The sequence below is a fragment of the Bactrocera latifrons genome, unplaced genomic scaffold, assembly GCF_001853355.1.
Source record: "Bactrocera latifrons isolate USDA-ARS-PBARC rearing strain unplaced genomic scaffold, ASM185335v1 scaffold_3, whole genome shotgun sequence".
Taxonomy (NCBI): domain Eukaryota; kingdom Metazoa; phylum Arthropoda; class Insecta; order Diptera; family Tephritidae; genus Bactrocera; species Bactrocera latifrons.
The window spans coordinates 2054239-2081799 of record NW_017536629.1 but is presented as its reverse complement, the minus strand read 5'-3'; the positions used below and the strand labels follow the sequence as shown (position 1 = coordinate 2081799).

General features: G+C 35.1%; 1 protein-coding gene across 2 annotated transcripts in view; it reads left to right on the top strand.

Moving 5' to 3' along the window:
- The window catches only part of LOC108970424 (protein toll), a 271459-nt gene that overhangs the window by 91036 nt on the left and 152862 nt on the right, over positions 1–27561 (top strand). For both annotated transcript variants that reach the window (XM_018935775.1, XM_018935776.1), the window contains exon 4: positions 13186–13264. The gene's annotated coding sequence lies outside the window, so the exon portion shown is untranslated. The remainder of the gene's footprint in view (positions 1–13185; positions 13265–27561) is intronic.

Here is a 27561-nt window from a genome sequence, read left to right as displayed (position 1 = left end):
TGTGTCTGTGTGTGTGTGTTATTAAATTTTATTTTTCTCAACTCAGTGCACAACAACGGCACGTAAAATACCTTGACTGTTGTTTGTTGCAAGCATCTTTTAACCTGTCTGTGCAGGAAAAAGGCCAGGCTTATGTGAAACGTGTTCGCTGAATATTAAATTTGTAAATACATATATATATATATAGCAATGTGTGGCTGTCTAAATATGTGCTAGTATTTGTGTACATTTATGCGCATATGTATTATTTGTAGTATGTGTTGAATTTAGATAAAAGTTGTGAATATGCTACACGTGTGGCGCTTAACGGTTTGCTCTTGAAGATGCCACGCAGGCTAAAATAATGATTTAAGTACATATTTGGCGTACGAAGGCGTAGATTTTGTTTTAAAGAAGATATGTAAGAAGACGACTTGTTTGAAGTTATTCCTTAGAGTAAAAATTAGCTTGAAGTACTTGCTTCACTTCACTGTAAACCTAATTATTGCCAAATATGCTACAAGCATACACCTAATGTGGCATTAAAAGAAATAAACTTTTTTATATCTCAAAATTTCTTTTAAGATTATTCGAGAGCAACAGATCCATTCAGTATCAAAAATTTTCATTTTAGAGTATATTATTAGGACACACCTAATGTAAAATTAAAAAAATAAATTTTTTATATTTCAAATTTTCTTAAGAGATTACTCGAAAATAACTAATCCGGTCAATATAAAAATTTTCACTTTAGACCTTATTGTTATCAACTATAGTTTAAGAGCACACCTAATGTGAAATTAAAAAACATCGTTTTTTATGTATCAAATTTTTTTAGAAATTAAGCGAAAGCAACAGATCCGATCAATATCAAAATTTCCACCTTAGGCCTAATCATTAGGACGCACCTAATGCGAAATAAAACAAAAAACATTTTTTTTATATTTAAAATTTTCTTGAGAGATTATTTGAAAACAATTAATCCGATCAATATTAAAATTTTCACTTTAGACCATTTTGTTAAGACACACCTCATGTGAAATTAAAAAACATAATTTTTTATACATATATAAAATTTTCGTATGATCTTATGATTTTATTAAAACAAAATAGCCGCTTAATATCGAAATTTACTGTTTAAAAGCAGAATTTTTGAAAGCTAAAAATTATCAATATTTTTTTTGTGTAGAACTCAACATTTTTTAAAAACTATGCCATTTTTTTTAATTTTTGATTTTTTTTTGACAGTGCGTCATGAAACGGACAATATCTTTTTTTATATATTATTTAAGGTTTCATCCACAGGATAACATTGACGTCGGAGACTGCATGTAACTCCAAAATTATTTAATTTTCGGTATCAAACCTTCGCTGTATATTCTTAAAATATGTAAATATGTCTTCTATAATCTTGAAATTTTGAATATTATTTTCTTTCCAAAAGCGGTGTCGCTTATTTCTTTATACAGACAATATCTTCTATTAGAGATTTTTGTAGGTCTCATCCACGGGAAAGGTTGGAATCCTTGCCGTCAAAGCTCACAGGTCACTAGAAAAGTATTCATTTCTTCTTCGAACTTTCTCTGTGTACTCTGAAAATATGTAAATGAACTCTCTATAGCCTTAAAATTTTGAAACTTCTTTTATTACCAGGGTTTTCGCATATTTTTGTTTATATCATTTGCTGAATTTATTGAGAACAGGTGGTAATATTTTTGTAACACTGTACTACATAGACACCAGGAAGTTAAAGATAGCCATAATTATTAATGCAATTTTAAAAATTTGAAATTTTAAAATATTTTCTTACAATTATTTATTTAAAGTTATCAATTCGCAACAGCAATTTTTCGAATTTAAAAATATTTTTTATTTTTTTTTCGAGACTTTTAAAAGTATTTCAACATTTTTTTTTTCAATTTTGAATTTATTTATGAAATATCCAAACATTTCCACACAATATAACAATTTTCTAAAATAAAAAAAAAAACTAAATAAAATGTGTTATCAGTAAATTCTTCAAGTGTAGCGTCGTTCCGAAAAAATTAAAATATTTTTTTCATAAATTCAAAAAAAAAAAAATTTCAATAAATTCCCACAAAGGCATGAGCCAAAATCAATCTCTTTAAATATTAATTTTTCATTAAGCACGAAATTTATTGTCGTGCTGCATTTAAAACAAGCCCATTTGCGTCTAAAATGAAAATACATTGGACGTGCGGAGCGTATGCGCAACTTAACAACCATGCAGGGCAAAACAATGTAGCGCACATCAACATACACACACACGCACGTGCATTACGGTTATCAACCACACAACAAAACAGTCCAACACAGACTGACAGAGACACTAGCGCTTTGTTTTGCAGACCTTTGCCACCGCATATGTGGCACGTTGTTGTAGTTGCATTTTATATTTAATTCATTTAAAATTTAAACGAGCCGCTGACGCATCGCTGCTTTTACCAAATTAAAATTTGATGACAGGCAACGCTTCAAAATTCCAGCAACGGTAATATTATAATGCACACATACACAAGCCCTCACATCCACATGCAAACATATGTATGTCTGTACAATATGCGAGCACGTGTTGATTAATGAAAGTGTCTTACATATATATATGTACATCTAGTTGAATATGCGCATTGTCGCACATGCGTCATATATGCGCATATTTATACACATATACATATATGTATTTAATAATACACACACATCCGCAACTGCTATGCGGCTGTCATTAACAATTCATCTGTCATCGGAGAGCCAGCCAAGCCAACAGTGCCGTTGTCACCGCTGCCCTCAGCGTTTTTGCCAGCCACCTGTCCAAATAAATAATTAACAGCATAAAAATGAGCATTCGTTAACTTTTGAGCTTCCTGCCACATTCGGCGTCGCCACCCCGCTGGCCGCTGAGCCGGTCAATAATTCATAGTTGAGCATTAATACTTTTCATGTTTTTATTACGTTCATATGAATATGTCTATGAATGTATTACGCTGCATTTCCAATACATGCACACATACACAGGTACATATACATACATACATACACAAAAGATGTTAATAATACCCGCGTGTACGTTATTTATGCGCGCATACCGCTATTTAGCCATTTTAATGCTGCAGCGTGTCCATAATTTTTTCCTAACAAGTTATGCGCCTAATAATAGGCTAATCATATATGGCAGCTTTAGTAGAGTTTGTAATAGCGGTTATGTCCTCATAATACCCGTTAGAATGCGTTGCATTTAGCAACTTTGTGCTAGTTATTTAATGAATAAGTATATGTTAGATAAGGGAGGAAGTGGGTACAATACTTTCATGATAATAAAAAAGTTCTAATAAAAGCAATTAAAGCGTAACGAAGCTGGTATTCATCTGAAAATATAAGTCATACGTCATGAGTTCGGTCTTCGTCGTGGCTGACTCTACTAGAAGATATTTTTCTCACTTAACGTCGAGCACAAATGTAAAACTAAAACAAGTAAGGAAGGGCTAAGTTCGGGTGTCACCGAACATTTTATACTCTCGCATGATAAAGTGATAATCGAGATTTCAGGCGTGGTTGTGAACCGATTTCACCCATATTTGGTACATCATCATCAAGGTGTTAAGAAAGTATTATATACCGAATTTCATTGAAATCGGTTGAGTACTTCCTGAGATATGGTTTTTGGTCCATAAGTGGGAGACGCCACGCCCATTTTAAATTTAAAAAAAAAGCCAGGATGCAGCTTCCTTCTGACATTTCTTCCTTAAAATTTAGTGTTTCTGACGTTTTCTGTTAGTCGCTTCTCGCACCTGTCTCTTATACACATCTAGATGTGTATAAGAGACAGGTATATGGAAATGCCTAAAAGAAACGACTCTATACAGTTTGGTTGACAGAGCTATAGTAGTTTTCGAGATATGTACAAAAAAGTTATTAGGGAGGGGGCCAAGCCCACTTTTTCAAAAAAAATTACGTCCAAATATRCCCCTCCCTAATGCGATCCTTTGTGCSAAATTTCATTTTAATATATTTATTTATGGCCTAGTTATGACACTTTATAGGTTTTCGGTTTCCGCCATTTTGTGGGCGTGGCAGTGTTCCGATTTTTCCCATCTTCGAACTTAACCTTCTTATGGAGCCAAGAAATACGTGTACCTAGTTTCATCATGATATTTCAACTTTTACTCAAGTTACAGCTTGCACTGACGGACGGACGGACAAACGGACAGACGGACAGACAGACGGACGGAAGCTCTTGGGAAACATAGCACAAATTTCTTTGTGGTAGACCAGAGACTTTTACTTCTAGCCAAAAGACCCTTAATAATTTCAATGTCACAGTGCTACTGTTTTGAAGATTCTTTCAGAAAAGCAGAAAATGAAATGTGGAAAAGTGGAATTTTTCAGAATGCGTAGCATGCACGGGGAAGAAGACGCGGGAACATTAGAGTGGCGTTTCAGCCATCGGATGAGGCGGCGTATATATGCTACGATTCCTAGTGCTCTAATTTAAGCGACAAATCGACTGAGTTGATTGATAATGTAGAATTTGGTTACCACATCGAAGCACAGTGGGCCTAAATGTGGCCGCATGCGCTCTAGTACAACTAACCTATCAAACATTTAAATTCTCGCAAAGAAAATGTCGTTTCCGTCTGCTAGGAGCATTAAAAAGACAAATTCTGGCCAAATTAAATCCCTTCTGTAAAATAATTGCTAAAGGAAAACAGGAAGATTTTTTAAGAAATTATTTTAAAGTTCAAACAATGTTGTCTACATTCTGGAGCATTATGAAAACTCTGAATATCAGATTAGATTAAGTTAGATCAAAGATCTTTAATGGACTATTATATGTTGCTTTTGGAAAATACTCCTGTGCTGGAACTAATTTCCAAACTCTTAGTAACCCATACAAATTTTAACAAGCGTTCAATATACTGTCGTCAGTTCAGTGGGATGGCTGAAGTTATGCGCTTTAAACCCATTGACGTATTTCCACGGGTCTGTCTTGTGGTACAATTTTTGTGCCCAATATGATTATAACGAGTCTGACTCGAGGTGTGTAGAAGTGTATATTTGATGAAAAGAGAATCAAAATTTTCCCGTTATTTTTAGCAAAACAAAACACTACTGCAGATCAGTCGTGTAATTATCCAAATTTTTTGTTACGCATTCAAAATAACTAAAATTCGTTTCGTCTTGCGACAGTTCGTAATCAACAAAACTTGTTCGTTTAGTGCAAGTTGTATGCGAACAGTTGGAAGCGAATTTCGTTGCGTTAATTGATACGTCAAGGGGTTAAGTATTTAAGCCCTAACTTCCCAAACGCTGAGCAGTCAAGAAGGAAGTGTTTAGTTCCTTCCACCTCATATTTTTCCACACAAGTTCTGCAGATGGTACGAATTCTCAACCTTACAGGTTGGACGACAATACAGCTAGCCTTAGCGAGAACAAAGAGATCACCATATCTCTTGCGATCGATCCTTTGTCAAAAGGCTTTTGAAACAGCGCTGGTAGTAGAACATAAGAGTATACGAGAGCACCAACCCGCTTTCATTCTAACACCCATACCAGTATTATCACAAAAACCCTCGATGCTATTGATAGCTAGGTTAGGCACTCCTCGAACAACCCTGAACGCAGTTCAAGGCTAGTATCGACGCCCAGATATCTGAATGAATGGTCCCTTCTCTGAAGGAGGCTGGCAGGAAATTTGGCTTGCAAGATACTGCAGTAGTCAGAAGATAGATCTGAAGCGGAGTTGGTAGAGATCACCTGACAGTAAAACCCTCTACCAAACTTCTTCCCAAGCTTTGACCCATCCGCAAAGGAGCTCATTGCCCCTCTAATCGAACGATTCCTTCCCACCTACAATTCCCTCTTCGGTATATGGGGATAGAAATAGTCGCCAGTGTTCGATTTAGCGACTCTGTGATGCAAGTGTTCCGGTAGGCAGTCAAAGTGTGTAAGGATATCAGAGTGGCGCATTTCTTGAAGATATCTTTTCAAATAAAAAATTTTACATATAAGAGTTCATCGATGAGACATACATATTTCCTATGGAAGTTTCGCTAAATTAGCAGCTTCTTAAAGAGAAAATGAAACGAACAAATTTTAGATAGCAACCACAAAAATTGAGAGAACGTACAGGCGGTTATGGCTAAATCGACGCTAACTGTCAGGCTGATCATTTATATGTGCACCTTAAAGGGTCTCCGCCATTTTCGAATAAGTGTTATTTCGTAGCAACCTTAACAAACGCTATGCAGGCTTTAGTAATCAATAATTGAAAATAACCAGATCGGTATTTTCTCGCAATTGCATATTGCTCTAAAACTTTAATAAAAATACTTGCCTTAAGTCAATAGAAAATATAAATACGCTTACGAAATCTTAAAAAGTACTTAAAGCAGAAATATGTGCAGCTGTTCTGCTAATCCCAGTAATAAAATAAATCTGTCAAAATCAGCTAAAAGCATTATAAATTCTATGAACACCAACAGTCGCGCCGCCTCAACCAAATGTGGAGCCGAAGCAATGGAGGATAATCGAGGAAAATATAGCAAAGAGTGTTTGAAATCCACGCAAGTTTCTAACACACACTCAAGCGCACATTTTTGAATTTACGCACACACATATATGCAGGCTTGTATTTGGCATTATTACTTTTGAATTTATACAATTTCGCCCAACATTTATTGAACACACCAAACTGCTGGCGAATTTCGATCCCAACAACGGAAAAAAAGGAAATTTAAAAAAAAGCAACAAAAAGCCTCTAAAGCCGACATTATCTACTTTAAATGTTGCTTCGATTTTGTGCTGCCGTTTCGCCGCAAACACTCGCCCGTATACTTAGCCAGACCCACAGCGCCGGCCAACGCCTCCCCGTCTCCCGCCTTCATTGGGGTGGAATATGTAAAAAGCCATTCAATATCCTGTGCAGTGGCAAAGGAAAAACAATTAACAAGCCGGCAGACAGCTACACAGCTTTCTACTTCAATGCACACAGCCACGCACACACACGCACATGCACATACACACAAACACATTTGATTGCGCTCACGCATATGGATTAAATGGAAATTGAATAGTTAGAGCATGTGGCACTTACACTCACTTGCTCGTAGGGCACACATATATTAAAAACACTTACATGTGTATGAGTATGTGCTTGTGTATGTCTCGCTTACCGTATTCGAATGTGTGGTCATTACCCATACAGGCGGCAACTCTCTGAAAATGCCAACAATAACACGATTCGCAGCACTTCAGCGCGCGCGTGTGTATATGTGTGTGTGTGAGTTTCCACACCTAAAACCTAAATCCATACGTGCAACAACGCAAATGCTGACTAACATAGGGCGCCACATCCCGTACACGTACCGTATAGAATCTATTTGCATATGCATGTGTGTGTGGGTGTGTGTGTGTGCGGTTTAAAATTTTCAGTGGCACGTTTGTATGGCATTCATTCGACTAACGATGAATATGTGTTTGCTGCCGGTTATAATGGATTCGTGTGGGCTTTCTAACCCGCAAACACACACACGCACACATGCACGCATACATATGTATGTACATAAGCACAGCCGCGCACAGGCTCATAGTAGAAGTGGAATATTTAAATCAAAATCAAATTGGGTGAAATGAGTAATATGTACGTGCAACATCACACAACAGCTCACCGCCTGCACGCACACACACATGCTCAGGCCACACATGTGGCCTTTCTATAACCCTGCGCTGTAACGGGAAAAAAATTAAAACGGATAAAATCTAAGTGCAAGCATATAAAACGAAGCCATTCATCAAATATGGACGTGCCTGTAGCCGGCGAGCCACCAGTTTGCGTGTTTCTAGTGCAAATATTTGGCGTTTGAAACCGAAGATGCACTCGCATTTGCTTTTTGATTTCTAAGCGAGCGCGTAGCAGCGCTGCCGCTCAAATATTCTATTAACTCATTGATGAGCGTGTAACGGAATTAGCATCCGCGCGTCTGTGGGTGTGTGCGAGTGCAGGAATTTCGAATTCAACTTTCAAGCAAGTATTAAATAATGCAGTCATAGCAGCATCTCTTTTTGTGCGGATACCTTTCAACACTTTTTTCAGCTTAAGGCTGGAGCCACTTGTCGCCGCACAGTTCTTGTCGTTGTTCACATTTATTTCCACAACTTTAATAACAATTGCATATGAGCGCCCACACACATACATTTATGCATTTATTTGGCTGTTAATCTACATATATTACACGGCATAAACTTGCGCGCGCGCAAAACACTCAGCAAATATAATATATAAATAAAGGCGAGCAAAATCGAGCGAAGTATAAAAAAGTTATTTAATTTCCGCCACAGAGCGCTTCCGCCAAAATATTGCGGCTAAAATCCAACCAAAAAGCCACGCGCACTCAGCGAATATCCGGAAGGCGGCCGAAAAAAATGTTTTTTCATAAACTTTGCGCGTTTCATATATACATACTACATATTTATATATGGTATATATATATATTTGTGTGCGTTGGTTAGATTCGCGCACTATGTACGTATGTATGTATAATCACACAATTATATACATTTATATAAATATTCATTTGTACGGTTACCCCATAAATGATAAGCTCCATTTTTGTTATCAAAGCAAATTGCGAAAACATATTGTGAGTTCTTAAAATTAAGTAAAGTAGATTTAAGGCGGATTCTATTGAGAGGAAATCAACTTGAGTTGCTATTTTGAAAAGTTATTTATTGAAGATACCGGGTGAATAGTGATGTTTAAGATTTCATCATGGATAGTTAGAACGCAAAAACTGCGTTTACAATTTATTTAATTTTATTATCAAAATAATTGTTCTCCAGTCGTTCTCGGCTATAACCACGTAAGTGGTACCTACGCCAATAAAGAAGAATAATATTTCTGCAATTGTAACTTTTCTTGCGCTTCGCCATTTTATGGTCGTAATACTTCTGCAACTGTGCTCGCTTTTCGTCGAATTATTAAATATGTTGAGCCTACATTCTCTTTACATAATTTTTAAGTGCCAGTAATGCAATTATCTTGCCATTCATGCAAGTGTCGCTGAAGGCTGCAATTCGTCGTTACCAAAACTTTCTCGAGAATTGTAACTATCTCAAACCACAAGCTGACGGATTGTGGGAAAGAATTTGGGATTGCATTTATTTAAAATTGTTCTCACTCAAGTACTGCAGCTATTGGAGCACCGGAAACTTCTTGAATTTACTGGAATTTGCCTTGAAACAAATTGAAAACGATAACAATTTCTGTAAAAAGTATCATGTTATCCGATGAGGATCACCTCCATTTCAGTGGTGCGTTAAATCCATAAATTATACATGAACAACTCTTACATTCACCTGTAATGACATTGAATGACATTAACACCATTAAACTGTTGCTTATGGCGTTATTTGTAGTCATTGGACTATAACAATAAACATCACTCTTTCCAAGCTTTAGAAGTAAGAATATTGAACGTGATTTAGAGGAAGAAATACTTGAGATTTGGTAAGTCAATAAGTCAAATTCGTTCCTTAAAAAAAATCTCGCGGATGCCATTGGAATGATCTTATATTTAGAACTTAAATATATCGAAGAAAAGCGAAAAGCGAAGATATGGATTGAGTCTCGTGTGTCTACTCTTTGATGGAAAAATTTTGCTTTTTTCGCATACTTTATGGGTCAGAAAACATGTATGTTTTTTTTTTTTTTTTTTTTTTTTTTTTTTTTTTTTTTTTTTTTTTTTTTTTTTTTTTTTTTTTTTTTTTTTTTTTTTTTTTTTTTTTGGTTAACGCATTTCATTCACCTACAAAAAATACACGTCTAGTGAAATAAGTTTGATTCACTGCTACTTATAACTCATCTCCAGCAGGAGCTCTGAAAAAGTTACCTGACGGTGAGAGAAATTCTTCTACTTAAAATTATCTCATTTTTATTATTACTATAGAATAATTTAGGTAATAATCGAAAAAGTACTAAAAAAAAAATTTTATTTTAGTAAAATGCCGGCTGCCGAAAAAAATCTCCGAACTATTTGGCGGACGATATATATTTAAATTAAATAAAAAATTATTTTCCGAAGTTTACCAGTAAATATGTAGAACCCTTTTATAATCTTCTTTGAGAGTAGAGAACATATTTTAATTTACACACAATTGCAGGCTTATGTTGTATTTATATATAATAATTTCGATTTGCAAGACAACAGTAAGATGTTTCCTACATTTAGGGTTGCTTAACGAGCATTGCATACAATAAGTATTTACTGATATTTTTGAAAGCGCTGGTATTAGCCGAAAATCAGGAAATTGGTTTGAAATGCAATATTAAACTTTTCGAAAATATCCCTAAAAGTAGGCAACATTTAAATTATATTATACTTAACTACTTATGTATAAGAAAAACTTCGCTTGAAAGGTTTGATATTTATTTATATTTCCAGTATGTTAGTGACTTATAAACAAACCAAATATCGTTCAAAAATAACCGAAAGAAAGATAATTTTATTAAAAGTATTTTTTTTTTTCGAAATAATTTTTTCCACCCTAAATTTTAGTCTTCTTCTTCTATATAATTAAAAGCTTTTTGAAAATAATATGTCCAAACTAATGCTGAAAAACCTTTCGCGCTCACTGGGTAAATTGTGGTTTTTGCGCTTCATAAATATATAAGTTAGCCGTCACTACAACACATACATTAATAATCATGAAATTTCATGAAGAATTTCCTTCCTTCCGGTGACAATGGAGTGCTGTTTTTGAAGCGGCGCTTAACGCACAAAACTTTATCCGTGGAGAGTTTGAGTGAAAAAGCCTATATGAGCACACATATGTACATGCATGCATGGATGAGCGTTATTGTATGCATGTGTTGTTGGCATATATAAATAAAGCGAGCATGTATTATGCACACATACTTACTTGTACACCAAACGCGCCAACGTTTAACGCCGAAATTATGGAATTTATAATAAAGCTGGCAGTTTCCGACTCGAACAACTGCTCGCAAAGCACATACACACACACACAAATTCATGAATATTTTCACATACTAGCGCATGGCAATAGATCTATCTCGCTTTATACCAAAGCGCACCATTTTGCTGCAGCAAGGCGTAATGGGCAGCGCGGGGATAGTTTTCAAAGCGATTTACCGTTCTGCAGCAAGTTGATTGCAGGTGTATGGAGAAGACATAAAAACAATAAATGTGCGATGAATAACTTGCATGTGTCTAGAGTGGAGATATAAGCACATACACGCCCATGCACACATACGTCACATACATACATCGCAATGGTGTTGCAAGTACGCGCTTACTCTAGCACCTGACTCTACCTGCTATCGAGCACACGTGCGCCGGCCAGTGTCCCCTCCGGTGGCATAAACGCCAGCGCTGCCAACCGAATGCTACGGGCTATACGGCAGAGTCACCCATTCATGAGTATTAATACATTGAGAATTCCGATGTTTTTATTAAGAAAAATATGGCGCTTAAAAAAGTGGAGCTTAAAATCGTTACGAACGCATATATGGTAAGCCTCATGGCTATGCAGGTCTAGCTGTGTCTGGCTGCTACAGCCTCGTCTGCCCGTCTGCCTGCGGACTTATGCCAGAGTCCTTTCGTATGCATTGTTTATTCATATACGAGGCAATGAATGCGTCGTGTCTGTCTGTCTGTCTGTCTCGTCGCACAAATATTATATTTCCACCTGCATCTGCCGGTCTGCATATACCAGAATTTTCCTTGTATGCCATTTTTATTTGCAGATTGTTCAGTTTTACAGCGCCAATTTATTGTTGTTTTCTACTTTTATGTACACACTAAATATTTATGGACGTTGCCAACGTATCTTAGGGATTTTACAGTTCATTGCAACTTTCAGTTCGGGGACTAAGTGGCTTTGACATGAGTACTCGAATTAAAAACAGTAAATTATATTTTATGGAAATTTTAGTAGAAAGTTAGTGTAACTGTCGAAAACATAATTTTTTAATATAAATTTATTTGTGAAAATGAAATACTAATTTTGAATGGGAAAGCAAAAAAAAAAAATTCTAAAAATTATTGACCATAGTTTTTTACACATTTCGAACGCCTTTCTGGCAAGTTTTGAGTACCGTGCAAATTGAAATGTTCGTCTTGTGAAAAAGAAAAACCAAATCAGACACCCAATTTTCGACTTCTGCGTAGGAATCGAAGCACTGCTAAGTTTATTCGTACATATAATTGGTGAAATCAAATGGCAATCGGAAGGTGCCGAGTCTGGTGAAGACGTCGGTTGAGGTAGCAGCTCTCAGCCAAGTATTTGGATTATACACAGAACCGATTTTGCTTTGTATGCAAATGCATTGTCAATATAAAGAAATTACTTTGCTGCGTGTCTTATTATTTATTGTCGGTAGCGATTATTATTAACAGGTTCAACAAGTTTTAGAAGCTCATGAACACGCCGTTTTTATCCCACCAAACACAGAGCATTGCCTACTAATCATGCCAGCAATGTTTAAGTTTGTCCCGAATTAAGCAATGATTTCCCCCGTTTAGGATTCTTAAAATAAATCCATTTTGCATCGCCAGTGACTATTGGATGCAAAACTGATTTGCTTTCGTGTCTTTGAAGCAAAATTTGGGAAAGTATTTTTTCGGTTTGCTGTTTAACATTCAATTCAAATTCCAAACTTTTTATCTTTCCCATAACTTTAAAACGATCGGAAATTGTTTCGTGAGAACTTGGTTGCAGTGCATTTTTTGAAAAATTAGTTGTGTTTTCAGAAAAATTGGAATGTTCAAAAAAAGTCAGAAATTGCAGTATGTAGTTATAAGAGTGTGCAGAAAATTTTAGAAAAATTTTGGCAATATTCGGAGTATTTTCGGAGTAAAGCGGTATGTTTCCGAAAACCTTTAGAACTTGGAGCACTTTTGGGAATGTGGAAGAAATAGTTTAGGCACTTTCGGAAAGTTTCGGAGTAATTTGGTAAAACAAGAGTATTTCCGCAAATTCGAAAAAAAACTTTATAATTATTTGTGAGTATTCACGGGTATTTTCGGAGTTTTTTTTTTAGAAAAATTGGAATTCGGAAAGTGTCGAATACATGTGCCTTTATTATTATATCTAAAGTAAGTGATTTCTCGAACGCACATAAATTTTATGAAGTTATCTAAAAATTTTCCCCCTTTCTTTTCATTTCAGATTAAAAACGTGACTGCAAATTTGCAATTGAAATAAAATTATAAAACTGTTAAGCACTCCACCTTAACGACGCTGCCTGGTGAGTACACTTCTCTTAAGATTTTACCATTTCAAAAGGAAATGTCTGCTTTCAACAATGCAACTCACTTTATTGCCTATAAAATATTCAGTTGCAAGTGCCGTTAGCTATCTTAATACATATGTAAATATATATTTTTTCTACACTTTTTACACCGCACAGACAGACAAAGTATGAGCGCACATTAAAATGCATTATACAAATACACACACAGAATAAAAGCACTCACACTCAGCGAACAAATGACTTTGCTTGCATAATTTCAGCAATTGTTTGTGTTACTTCATGCGGCTGCAGCTGCGTCAACGCTGGCAGTTTGCCGTATTACATAATGAAAGAAATGCAAACAATCGCCTCTGTGTATGTGTGTAATTATGCTTTTATGCTTAACAATGTAAGTACAACCAGTTTGCCTGCAGTCGAGCGAGCGAGCGCGCAGTGCATTTGACTATTTGCATTCGTGCTAACGAAATTACCATTTCGCGGCATTTGTCGCCCACAATGCGCGCACAATTATCAGCGTCAACAAAAGTCATTCATTGCCCTACCACCACCCGCCAAACTTGCAATGTGTGTGTGTGTGTGTGGAAAGCGTGCTGCATGCCACACAGTTGCATTACACTTGTTTTCCACCATCGCAACAGTCATCAGTGAGCGCGCACTTTGCATAAACACTGTAACTACACAGCGGCCTCATCTCAGACCCGCTGCCGCCGCTGCTTGCATTACACGCTGTAACTCTTGGTAAACGTGTTAATGAAATAGACTCCATCAGCTGTGGTGCACTGTCAAGTGCTTACATAGAAATTAAGTGACACTTGCCGCTGCGCGCTCAACTTTTTCACTCCCTCAGCACTTTGGAGGCGTTCTCATTAGCGCAGAATTATGGAGTAGCAGTTTTATTGGTTATAAAGGGCGGAAAAATATGCTACTCAGACTAATTTGGTTAATAAAATAAAAGGGTTCGCAGCGTGAAAGAATGCGAAAATATGCTAAAGTAAGTGGTTGGATAGCTGAAAGGAAATTTAAGACTCGGAATTAAGCTTATAAAGTTGTTTAAAAGAATTCGTTAAGCCTTTGAACTTTCGCTATAATATTTCTTTCATATAGCTCATGCTCTTGTAATGCCGATAGTTTAAAAGTTAGTCTAAGTAATTGTTGAATATTTTCTGCCTAAATAGTATTAACCAAATTTAATATTTTTTCAGCAACCAATAAGCCAACAATATATATCTTAAAAGTTATTAAAGAATAAAAGAAAAATATTTTCGGCATAAATTTAGAGGTTAAAAACCTAAAAAACCATCAAAACTTTTACTTAAAACATAACGTAGTAATATACTCTAAATTTTCATTTAATTGTTCTCGAAAGTTTTTACGTTCTATATAAAGAGTTCATTGCTAAATTCTCTTCCTTAAATTCTATTATCATGTATTTTTCAAAATTTTAATACAGTCTATATTGGTTAGCCGCACTTTATAGAACTCAGTTAACGATATTTTCTCTTTGCAAACTCATTCTCTCGCTCTTTCTCTTCTGTTCTGTCGTTTTTTATTTGTTGTGAAAGATCACGAGTGCTTAAACGCCAGTATTGTGGATCTTTGAAAATTTCGATTTAAGATTTTTGTTTTAAAATGATTTGCCTCAGCACACACAAAGCCAAAATCAACGCTAAGAAACTCGCAAACTTATTTAAAATACAACTTAGTGCTAGTATAACTCTAATCAGAGTACTGTATAGTATATTCTTCCATTCAGATAAAATTTTAAGCTTTTTTTGGGGTATTAGTTCAATATGTTTTAATACTAACAGCTTCAGCCTTGTAAAAAGTTTTCAAAAGAAGAGAACTTGCTCTACTCTGCGAAGGATTTCCACAATCTCTTCTTTACGAGAAGTTTCTAAAGATTTGTGTAAAAAAGAAGTCATGAACTGCTAAGGAATACTAAATGCATACTTATTTTCTCTTAAACATCAAAGTGATCAATTCCAAGGAGAGTTCTTCATTGATTACCTATTAAAAATAATAAAGAGTATTTTTGGATAAATTTCATACAGTTTTCCACAATAAAAATTAATCGCCAAGCTGATAAAAGTAACGATGAGATGGAATACAGACAATAGAAAAAGGAAAAGTGGGCAGTTGGTAGACTTTAGAAATATATATACTGTATACTCGTATACAGACTTGTTTAGGAAAAGAAATTATCTTTACCATAGATGGTTTAGTTAGCTGTACCTCACGGAGTATAAGATTTCGTACTAGAAACATGCTTCAAAAATAGATACCAGGAGTGAGAAAATATGTTATAATTTACAGTTCTTCTCAAACGACCATGCTCTGGAAGACCGAAAATATTGATAAAGTAAGTGAAGTCTTCGAGTCTGTAAGTAATCTTTCGATTACGCTTGGAATCATTTAAATAAGGCCGGTTACAAAAAAAGAATAAATAAATAACTCAAAACAACTGCATAGAACGAATTTTCATACACCAATCATCACTAAATTGCAGCCAAATCGATACATTTCGAAAGTGGATCACTTACAAAAACGCTAAATGCAAACACTCTTAGCGGCGTAAACGGTATGCCAAAGCGGGATTGACGTACAGAAAGGCTACTATGAGCTGCTCCCCTGCGATAATACTATTAATTATGACTTATTCTGTCAATATTCAAGCATCTGAAGCAAGAAATCGCCCAAAAGAGACTAATTAGATACTTCAGAAACATGGACTTATATTTTATAAATGGATACATGAGAACCTCTTATCTTAGAAATATATCCACTTTGTAGTCCAAACCGCGCACCAAGTGATTACTTTCTACTGTTGGCTATGGCAAATGATTTGTTAATGAAATCTCATCTTACGAGAAGCTGTGAATATAGACTGTCTCACATTTTCCACGAGGGTTTTTATGAGAGTAACAGTAAAGTTTACTTTCAACATACCAAGAAGTTACCTCACGAAATAATGCATATTGAACCTAAATCCGATTATTCTGATTAAGTTCAATAAAACCTTTAATTTAATGCAAAAATAATGGAATTCTTTCCACTGAACCTGCTATTAGCAGGTATGCGCATTTTGCTAAAAGTCTCTTATATAAAAGCAAACCTGACTTTAGCATTCTTCCGATTAAGAATCCAAAAGGTATTCTCTTTTAGAAAATGTATTCACAATTTGGCACATATATCTGAGAAAACTTATTTCTGAGCAAAGAAGAAAGTTTCTTTCTATCCAAACATTGGAAATATAAATATTAAAGTAATATAAATTTTCACTGACACTGTTAGAAGAATAACGTGCATATATAGAAAATTCATAGAATTTAAATACATATTTATATTTAGGACGTACATTTTCCCAAGGTATATTCTTATATGCATATCCGTATCATTTATGCAAGCAGCACAAATTGCAACTAACTTTTCTACTCTTTCAATGCTCTACATTATATCTGCCAAAAAAGGAAGCATCTCGTAAAATTTTAGAAAACTCATAACAATAAAATTGAAGTTACTAAAAGAGAGTCGAAAAGAAAGTTTCGTTTAGCTAACAGCTATTATCATATGAAAATGGTTATGAGTTGCCAGCCGCTAAGCACATACATAGGTAAACAAACTTACATACATAAGTGCCAAGGCAACCAAAAAGTATAAGCATAGTTATACATACATTCATATATGTATATATATTTGTGTATAAAACTACTGTGCCTTCATAAAATAACTCACATTTGATATGGACAAATGCAAACATGTCTTACGCCACTAAAGTGCTGCGAATATAGCATACTTTCAAGCGCACTACCTTCGTATGCATGTAAGAAGGCAAGACGCTGCAAACAAATGACACTTACATACTTGAATGGTTGTCAAAATACACACACACATAGAACTATGAATATTTATTTGTATGAAAAGTGTGTGTCAACTAAGACAAACGACGACAGCGGCGACAGGAGCAAATACGTTTAACACAGGCGCATTGTTCTCATACCAAGTGGTAGGTGGAAGGGACAGCATTGTATGCTTATATAAACAAATTTCTCTAATGTTTTTGTCAAATTACAAGCTTACACACATAAATGTATATTAAATATTTATATACATGCACATGCCAATGTGTGTGTGCCGCACCTTGTGTGCCTTGGTATTTATCATGCACTTAAACACATTTATCAGCAACTTTAGCAGCAGAGTCATTTTAGCCGAACGAGAATTCGCTCAATCCCCAAAACGCCGCTGGACTTCAAACGCTCGAGCGCAGGTGCATGTGTACGTGTGTGTGTTTGTGAGTAAATAAACTCATGCACGCAGAACAAAAAACTTGTGGAAACGGGAAGCGCACATTTATTTTTATGCTCACATTATTTATCTACTCAACTTCACGGGCATATGCGTGCACTTACGAAACTTCATTTATATTCTTTGCTTTTTAGTTGATTCTCGCTGGTTTTTTGTGCGTCTTTATGGGAACACTTAGCTTGAGGAGTAAGCTGGAAACTTCATAACTGCCAACTGATGTTGACAATGACAGCCTGGCACGAAATCGACATTTATGAGAATGCCAGCGTCTGTGTGCGTAAGGCCCTGCTCGGCAGTTGGAATGCTTCTTGCTTCGAATTTTTTTTATATGTGTGTCAAGTGAGCTTCACGGCGTTTAGCTTTGCGCTTAAATAAATTTCATATGAATTTTTTTTGCACTTCGTTTTTGTGCTTAAAGAGCGTAGAGTGTAGGCTGTCTGAGACATCTCTGTAGAAATGTATGTAAAGGTATATTATGTATTTCGTGTCATCTTTTTATCTAACATCTTTCGAAGTTTTAAACAATTAAGTGCTTTTATGCACATTTTGCAAAATTTCTTGCAATCCCAGCACGTATATGCTTTAATCATACCGAATTATTGCACAAAAGTGCCCCGAGCAAACACCCAGATGTGGGAAATTAATTTTAAGTGCTGAGTTTTCTCACATAAAACTGAGCTGGAGCTTATGATATAGAGTACAAAGTTTGAATATTAAAAAAAAATATGCTCACCAACGACTTTTAATATTTGTTTCATAATTTAGTTTATGCCATTATAACACTTAAAATTATATCTTCTAACCACGACATATGCGCCAGTAACTAAAAATTTTCAACAATAATATATGTATGTTTTTATTTCGTTTTGTATATTTCAGAGTAAATAAAGTACTATTTGAAATTTTCGGAGTATTTCGTGATGTTATTGAAGATCGCAAGAAAACGATCTGTTATTTGATGTAATTAAGCAAACTTTGCAAGCCACGTAATCACAACTTTACGGTTTTTAAATTTCGGAGCACATAGACTTTTCGGAATTATTCCGAATTTTCGGAGTAATTATATTTGCCCAATTTTGGCATTACAAAAATAAAAATAAAGTGCTGAGTTTACTCTGAATTTGCTCTGAACCTTGATTATACAAAATATAATATGTTACATAATGTAAGTCTACATGCATGTTATTTTCAGTGATTACCATCACTTGTCAACAATATTGTATATTTGTTCAATTATTGCATGTTTATGGATATATAAGTAAAATGTAACATTTTTGGAGTAATTCGGAGTGCTTTCGTTGAACTTATTTTTTCATTATTTATTATAGTTACGCGTACATTTCACGCACAATAACCAAAAGTTAATAATTTTGCAATTTCGGAGTATCTTGACTTTTCGGAATGAGTCCGAAGATTCGGAGCAATATTGTTTTTCAAATGTTTTGCGCCAAAAATTATAAATACTTATTTATTATTATGCATTTAATATTTTGCGTCGTAATATCGCTGGAATTTTGCATTGATTTGCGAATCAAATTCACTTGTGACATAATAACCCGTCAACAGCCAAAAACCCAATTCAATCTAAAATTGGACACTTATGATGCATCGAGCTTTTTGCCAACACTTAAAAGTATCACATTAAGCCACTTAAAAAATGGAAAGTGTATTACTTCTAACTGACCACCACTCAAGTATGAGTTTCCCAGACTCTCCACATGTGTAGTCACTCACCCACACATATGCATACTGCTCGGGGCAGTCAAATGTCAGCACACTTCACACATTTTGTTTTGCTAGTACTCGTATTTATGTTTCTATTACTTTGTGTTTTGTTTATTTACGCATACGTTTATTTGCCTTTTATTATATGTGAACATATTTCTATTTACAACAAAAATTGCTTGTATTTACCCAACGCAACAAAGTCAAGTGTTCTTTTTTTTACTATTAAGAATGTATTTATTATTGCGCTTTGTCGTAATGATATTCTTTTCACTCAACAACTTTCACTTTGTTATTTGCTCGTGTTTTTTTTTTTCTTGTTTTTGTTTTTTATTTCACATTACATGGAGTTAACCCCTTTTTTGTGCGTTGCTCAGCACTTTTTCCCACTTCTAGTGACATAATTCAGATTTTGCAGATAATAAAAATCTTTATTGTTGTCACATTATTGTGACATACTGTGCTCAGAAAGGGACAACTGAGCAAAAGCAACAAAAAGTACATATGCACGCTTGTTAGTGTGTATAAAGCACGTAGCAAGTTGTTGAAGAAATCATAAATCTACATACATATGTCGGTGAATCGGTGAGCGAGTGTGTGTACTGTCACATGTACACATACATGAATGTATGCATGTGTTCGTGTATGAAAGTAAATAATTTGTGCTGGCCTCTAGCATGATGCCCATAAGAAAAAACATCTCTGCTAGCGTTGTGGCAAATGAGGGCATCGTTGGTGGCGTTGCGGTTGCTTTGGTAATGCCCCTCTAATGGCGTCGAAGCATTTGGTTGAAATCTGTTTTGATTTATTATGCAACAGTTTCACTGTATTTGTACAGCTTTATTTATTTTATTTCCTTTTAATTGTCAGCACACTCGAAAATGTGTCAAGGCATCAGCTGTTGATGCTTTTGTGGTGAAATTATATTTTTTCACTTTTATTCCATTTACTTTTGCTGGAAAATAATTAAATATTTTATTGTGGCACAAATTTCCTTGAAGCTTTCGTCACTATTGGTTTTATTGCGGACAATAAAATTATTGCTTTAACATGAAATGTTCCACCATCGACAGCATCCAGGCAAAAGTAGGGTATTTTTTTCCTAAAAATAGTCATAATAAAATATTGACTTTATCGTTCCCACGACAGTCGGGTCTGGTACCTGGTGCAGACCCGGATTTTATCCAGGCGAAGACTGTCAAAATTTTTGCACTGCAACAATATAATGCCTTAGAGTGGCTAACACCTATTTCGTTCAGTGGTGAAACCACCGAGTGTTGGTCCGTCCACTAATATTAAGAAATTTATTATAGCATTTTACTAAATAATTTTTTTTTAATTGTGAATAGATCAGCATCCACTCATTATATTTCAAATACACCAATAGTGCTTTTGGAAGATACCATACATGAACTTATGAGACGAAGAGCTATATAGCTAAACCATAAGCAATTTAATATCTAATAGCAACAACATAACACATCACAAAAATATATATATGGTTCATATTCATGATAATAAAATTACGTAATAAACGGGCTGCAATTTATATATTTTCTTAGTAATTATTGAAATGCTTAGGAATGCTTTCGGAATGATTCTGAAGCCTTCCGCAGTAATTCGGAATGATTCCGGAGTAATTAGGAATACTTTCGGAGTAATTCGGGATGTTTTCGGGTAAATTCTGCGATCATTACTTAACACATTACAATATTCGTTTCTTGATATGTTACCAAAATATAGCAGTTTTGTAATTTCGGAGTAATTTGATAAATCCGAATTTTCGGAGTAAGTTTCTTTTATTTTTGCTCTATAGCAATACTTTTATATGTGCGTCCCTCTTTATCTCACAAAAGTTATTTAAAATAATCAATCTAGAATTTATATGTGTATGTTAAAAATTTATTTATAAAATAATTATTTGCATATATACTCAAAAAAACCCCACAACTGGTTGTACCTAAGTGCTTATACCACCCATTTACCCACTTTCCTTTAACGCGGCTTTGACCTCATTTTCTTCGCCACACGCCCGCTTATAATTTGCAATCACATATAGCATATTTACATAAATATTTTATTTTGCCTGCGATACAATTGTGTCATTGCGAGTGTAGTGGCATTTGTTAGCGTTCTCGCTTTGGAGCCAAATTAAACGCCTCAAACTATGCTTTGAAATGTAAACAATTTTCATTGCGCTTTGATTACAAAAGCGGCAGCGAGTGCAAACAATTTCGTATTGTGCGACAAGTAAACAAACAGCAGCGACTACAATTACACAGTGTGCTGATGCAGCAACAAAAACAACAATGCTGCATATATAGTAAGATTTGCGGGAGACTCTTTCGCTTGAAACCATATATGCCTGTTTGCAAGAGTGTGGCATGGATTTACTTTTACTTACCAATACACATATTATTTTAGCAACTTGTATGCGTGTGTGTGTGTGTGCACTGTTATATTTCACTTCCGAACATAATCCAAGCTATCGAATTTTCTTTATATATGTATATAACAACAACAAGGTCGCAGCTTAGCAATGAAAACTAATATTTTTGTTGCTTTCTTTTGTTGTTGTTGTAGTGCAAATATTAACAAGCTTGCCACAGCTTGCCAGCAAGTGCAGCGTCTAGCGAGTTGGCATTGACTGCCGTTGCCGTTACTGCTGCTTACGTCACCGGGTATTGCGTGTCAAACGGGTGTCAATATCAAATCGGTATCTCTTATTGAAATTGAAATCTGATTTTATGAATATTGCTTGCGTGTGCATGAGCATTCAATAACGGTCTTTCATTTGCCATACCGCTGCGCTGCCGTCATATTTAGTTGTAGTCACACTTATGTGTGTTAGTGTGTGTGCGACTTATGAGTTTGTCTCGCCGCCACTCGATATTCGCACTCAGTCACTCATAAAAACATAAAAAATTGGGTGTCTTTCTGTTGACGCGCCATCATTGCTTTAGCGGGCATCAGCGCTTGTTCACAGCGGTGATCGTTACTCCTTCTCAGCGCGTCCACTCGACGAGCTCCAATATCATCGTTGATGTTGTTGTTGTTGTTACTGTCATCGTCTGCATACAAACACGCATTTAAACGTGAAGATATCCGTGTCACGGAATTTCGCAATATGACGTTATGATATTTTCCTTCCCCTCACACCACGCCGCCGCAATGCTCTTCCAGCACAATTGTCGTTGTGGCAGCATACGGCACATTTTCAATATACATTCCCCCAGTTTATTTGTATGCATACACACACAGCGCCACATGTGCAGCGTCTGTGTATGCCAATTGGATTGTTGAAAAATGAGTTTCTTTGCTACAAATAACCGTAGCATTTCGTGCCATGAAATATGCACGCACACACACACATTCAACTGAATACACAACAAATACTTATAGACCAGCTTTTTGTATATTTATGACTTTGCTCATGTATATATGTATGTATGTATGTATGTGTGTGTTGTGCGCGCAAATTGCTGCCACCATCGGCGCTCAGAACGCGCCGCGCCGGCAACTGTCAATAAACGCTGTGTCCAATATCCTGCCGAAATGCGACTGTCTCGCTATAATCACTCACACATACACACGTGCTGAAAAACACCAAAACAAATAGAAAAAAGTGTATATGGACTCGCGTGCCGTTATGTGTTGCCATTGTTACGTTTCGTATAGCACGATAGACAACGCGCTCCGCAGCGCCAATATGTTATGTCACTGACAGTCGCTGACAAAGGCGGCATTGCTGACTGTTGGCTTGCTTTCGCTGCTTTCGGTTGTATATTTGTTCTACGTTCTTATTGCTTTATTACTTTTCCCTCTGCTGTCGTTATTTAGTTATGCAGCGCTACCTTTGTTTATTATTATTCAGATTGTCATCGACTTCTTTGACATTTAATCGTATATTATTTCGTTATTTCAATATCCAATTGAGGGTGTTGATTTTGATTGAATACCCGAGGGATAATAGAAATAAGCGAAAGTGTAAATAGCTATGATTATTTCGAAATATGTCAGGTTGGTAGGCAGGTGGGAAAGACTAAAGAATAAATATAGCTATACGAATGCGAGTGCATTAAAAAATAAATGTGTTGTTGATGAAACACTATTCTGTGGTTCTTGCGGATTCTAAGAGCTCTGGTGTTATGAATCTTTTTAGAGTTATGCTTGGAAAGTATTTGGAATCAATATTCTTCAAAGGACTGTTAACGGGAGCTTCTATATATTCTTCTTTACTGTCGTACGTGTCCATATACCCAAATTATTATCCAAATATTCATTAAAAAAAAATTCTGTAGCCTCTTCTGCTTAGCTTGTAAGCACCTAACATCCTCTGAGATCTATAAATTAGTCGTGAAATCGAACAAAAACTAAAATCAGATATATTCTAACAAATAAAAATCTCTGTACAATATTCTGAGACTGAAATGGATAGATATACGATATTTTTGGTAACTAGCGCCATAAACCGAAACTGCCCTTTATTAAATGAGTTGCAACCAAGCGAAAAATCTGTAAATCTGAACCCCAAGGTTAACAAAAAATAAATATATTTATAAGATAGTTTTAAGTGTCTAGTATTCTTAGAAGGATAGCTGTCAACAAAGTTTAATAAAGTAAAAGCCCTTTTTTTCTATTTACATTAAGTTTACCTTGAGAAACTGCACGCAAAAACTTACAACAGAAAACGGAAACTAACTTCCACAGCTGAAGTTCTGTGTAGTCAACGTTGAAATCACTTCGTGGATATAAGGGCACATTTCTGGCTGGAGGGGCAATAGGTAACCAATGTTCGACATATCTGAAGTGTAAAATGATTATCTAGACTCTTTGTACTTAACAAGTTATAATAAAAAAATCAGCATTATATTCGAATTGATGTAATTGAATGGAAACAGAAAACTTTTTGAAGAGATACGCCAATTTCATGGTAATTGATTCATAAATTAGCAAACAGGCGGAAATCAGAAACCAATATTAAGCGTTTTAACGTAATTCCGAAATGAATTATGCAAACTGCACCAACAAACTTGACTTCTTAATACGCAGTTCAGTGCGAAAACTAAATTCGATAAACTTTCATCATCTTTTCCTATAACTCCCACTGCAGCAGATAGCCTGCTTTAAACTTTGCTGTATTTTTCTTATTTTCATTTGAAATAATAATATTTTTTGTAATAATAAAAACATTTTTTATAAAAGTAATTCCATTTATTACCATAATTCAAGGTACTTCTGGAAATAAACTGCTCAAACTAAAATTAAAGTACAACAGAAACATAATTTCCAACAGATCTATTAACGGAAAAAATTTAGCAAAGTTCCCTAACAGAATATATAAAATCTTAAATCAGACAGTAATAGCAGCAACCTAAAACAGAAAAGGAACAGAATTTGTCTTACGTACATATTCGTATTATATTTTCTTAGTAGCTAAGTGACGTTTCTGTAGGCACGTTTACTTGGTAAATTTCAACCACTTTCAATAATTACGTATAATTATTCCAAATAATACTCGGGCGGCTTAGAATTGAAACGCTTCCGAAGGTTGCCATCTGTTTTCAAACAGTTTAAGAATGATTGCTGTTCAAAATTTGTTTGATCTATTCGAAAAATTCAAGGGTTTCAATTTGGTTAATGTAAATAAGAAGTTTAGAAAGCATTACATGTACAAATATTTTCGAGTAGAGCTGCCACCTATTTGAAAAATGTTTTGTAACCAAATTTGTAAAAACCAAATGTGTAAAAAATAAAGAGTTCCAAAAATTAATTTTTTTCATTGGAGATGCCTCATATTTGCTTTTAATAAATTATCGTGGTAAAATATATGAAATGCGGTAACACGAATATTCAAGCAAACAGTTTAAGAATGACTTCTGTTCAAAATTTGTTTTAGCGATGTTGGCACCTGTTTGAAAATTGCAGGTGTTACAATTGAGATAACACAAATAAGAAGTTCTGAAAGAACTAAAGGTACAAATATTTAAAAGTAGAGGTTAAAAAATAAAGAGTTCTAACATTTTATAATTTTTTTTATTAGCGCTGCCACTTATTTTTTGTATTGTCTTATATTGATAAAATAAATGAAATGTGGTAATGTGGATATTAAAGTAGATACTTTTAAAACTGATTTCTGTTCATAATTTTTTTAGCGATGTTGCCGCCTGTTTGAAATTCTGGATAACAAAGCTAAGATCTGAAAGCAATAAATGGAAAAATATTTTCCAGTAGAGTTGCCATATGTTTGAAAATTTTTCTTACGAGTTAAGTAAATAGAACTAAATGCGTAAAAAATAAATAGTTCTAAAAGTTTAATAATTTTTTTTTCCATCAGAGCTGCCACTTATTTATTTTTATTCAATTATATTGATAAAGTAAATTAAATTATGATTTTAATGTGAACATTACAGTAGCCAGTTTTAGGACTGATTTCTGTTCAAAAATTTTTAGTGATGTTGCCACCTGTCTGAAAATTTTAAATTGTATGAAATTAAGGATCAGTCAAACTTAATATCATTTGAAAGTCAAGTTTTGGAAAAAACGTCATCGTGAGAGCATAACTAAAATTTAATTTAGTTTAAACGTGGGCTGCGGGATAGATTTTATCACGAACTCTTTTCAAAAACTTACTAGAGTTTCACTAAAAAGAAAATTAGATTTGGTTTAAGAAATTCCTATCACATACTTTGTCCCACCTATTCTACCATATGGGCTTCATGTGTGCATGTGTATGCTTGTTGTTGTCACGAAAACGTCGTTCTAACGGTGATTAATTACCGTCAAAATAAATGTAACCGGCGAAGTGTCCACACATTGACATGCTGTCCAGCTTGTGGAGGCGTTCGAAGCGTTAAAAGCACACATCCCGGCAAGGGCACGCACACGAGCACAGCAGGCAGTCATTACGAGCACGCACACAGACTTGCGCATGTATGTGAATGCGTGCAAGAAGTGAAAAAAAAAAATGAAAAATTATTTTAATTATCGAAATGTGATGGAGATTGATGTGGTCGTCAAGTGCAGGAAAAACAGAACAAAAAGTGCCACGAAAAAACGACCATTGACGACAATAAAAACAGAAAACAAAAACAGCAAACGAGTGGTCTTAAAATTAAATAGCAAAGTAAACCAATTGGCGACGGCGTGCAGCTGGGGAAGGGGAGAGGTGTTTATTTTTTGCTTTCATAAACAGGACGCGCAAGTTTGGCTGATTACAAGGGCTCAGATGCACACATTTTCTGTTTTTGTTTTAATTTTTATGGGAATGAGCACACACACCCATACATATTTATTATGTAAAAATTAAAATCGCTCACCACAAAGCGTGTAACTGTATAACCACGTATGCTCTCACATGCTTATATGAACGCGGAAAGAGCAGGCGAGCAGGACTTATGCGGCACACACACACACCAGCGCACACATATACACAAACAAAAGTGGAAAAACCCATAAATAAACGTTTAAAAATGCAAAAATAAAAATGTAAAAATTACAATAACAAGAAAACGCGAAAATGTTGCTTGTTAAAGTCATAATTTTTCACTAGGGACATGCAACAGCGCAATATAAATGGCAGCAACGCACACACACACACACACATATTTTTACATATTGGTCGGTGTAAAATAAACACATGTAGCTTTTAAACAATTTTAATGCCAGCGCCAGCTTTCAGAAGTGTGTGTGTGTATTGAGCATATATGTGTTTGTTATTGCAAGCGCGTGTATTTGTGTCCATTCAAGTATGCATAAACACATGTGTCCGCATGCCTGTGTGAAGAGTAAATTAAGTCATTAATTTATTATGTATATGCCTCCATATAGGGGCAATTTAAAGAACGCACACACATACACACACATTTGGCATGCGTGTCTGCGCATTTATTTCAGCATACTCCGCAGCTGTGCTGGCATTCGAATGTTTATCGGTCGGCATATTAATCGTGAAAATTATGCTCTTTCGCACTGAGGTTGATTTTGGTAATTAATAATTTCCATACACATGCACACACGCTCATAAACGCACACATTAAAAGCGGCTGTAATAGCAGACGGAATCGCTGCTGGGAATACAAGCATATCAATAACAACCAGTTGAGCCCTTTCGACAGCACATTCGATATATTTGGCCATTAAGCACACAAGTTGTTTGAAAAATGCTCGCATTTGCTGCTGCGAACTTCAGCAGAAATTTAATGAGTTTATTTCCGGAAGTTGTTGTACATATTTTATAATAATTTTTGAATTTTTTTAAT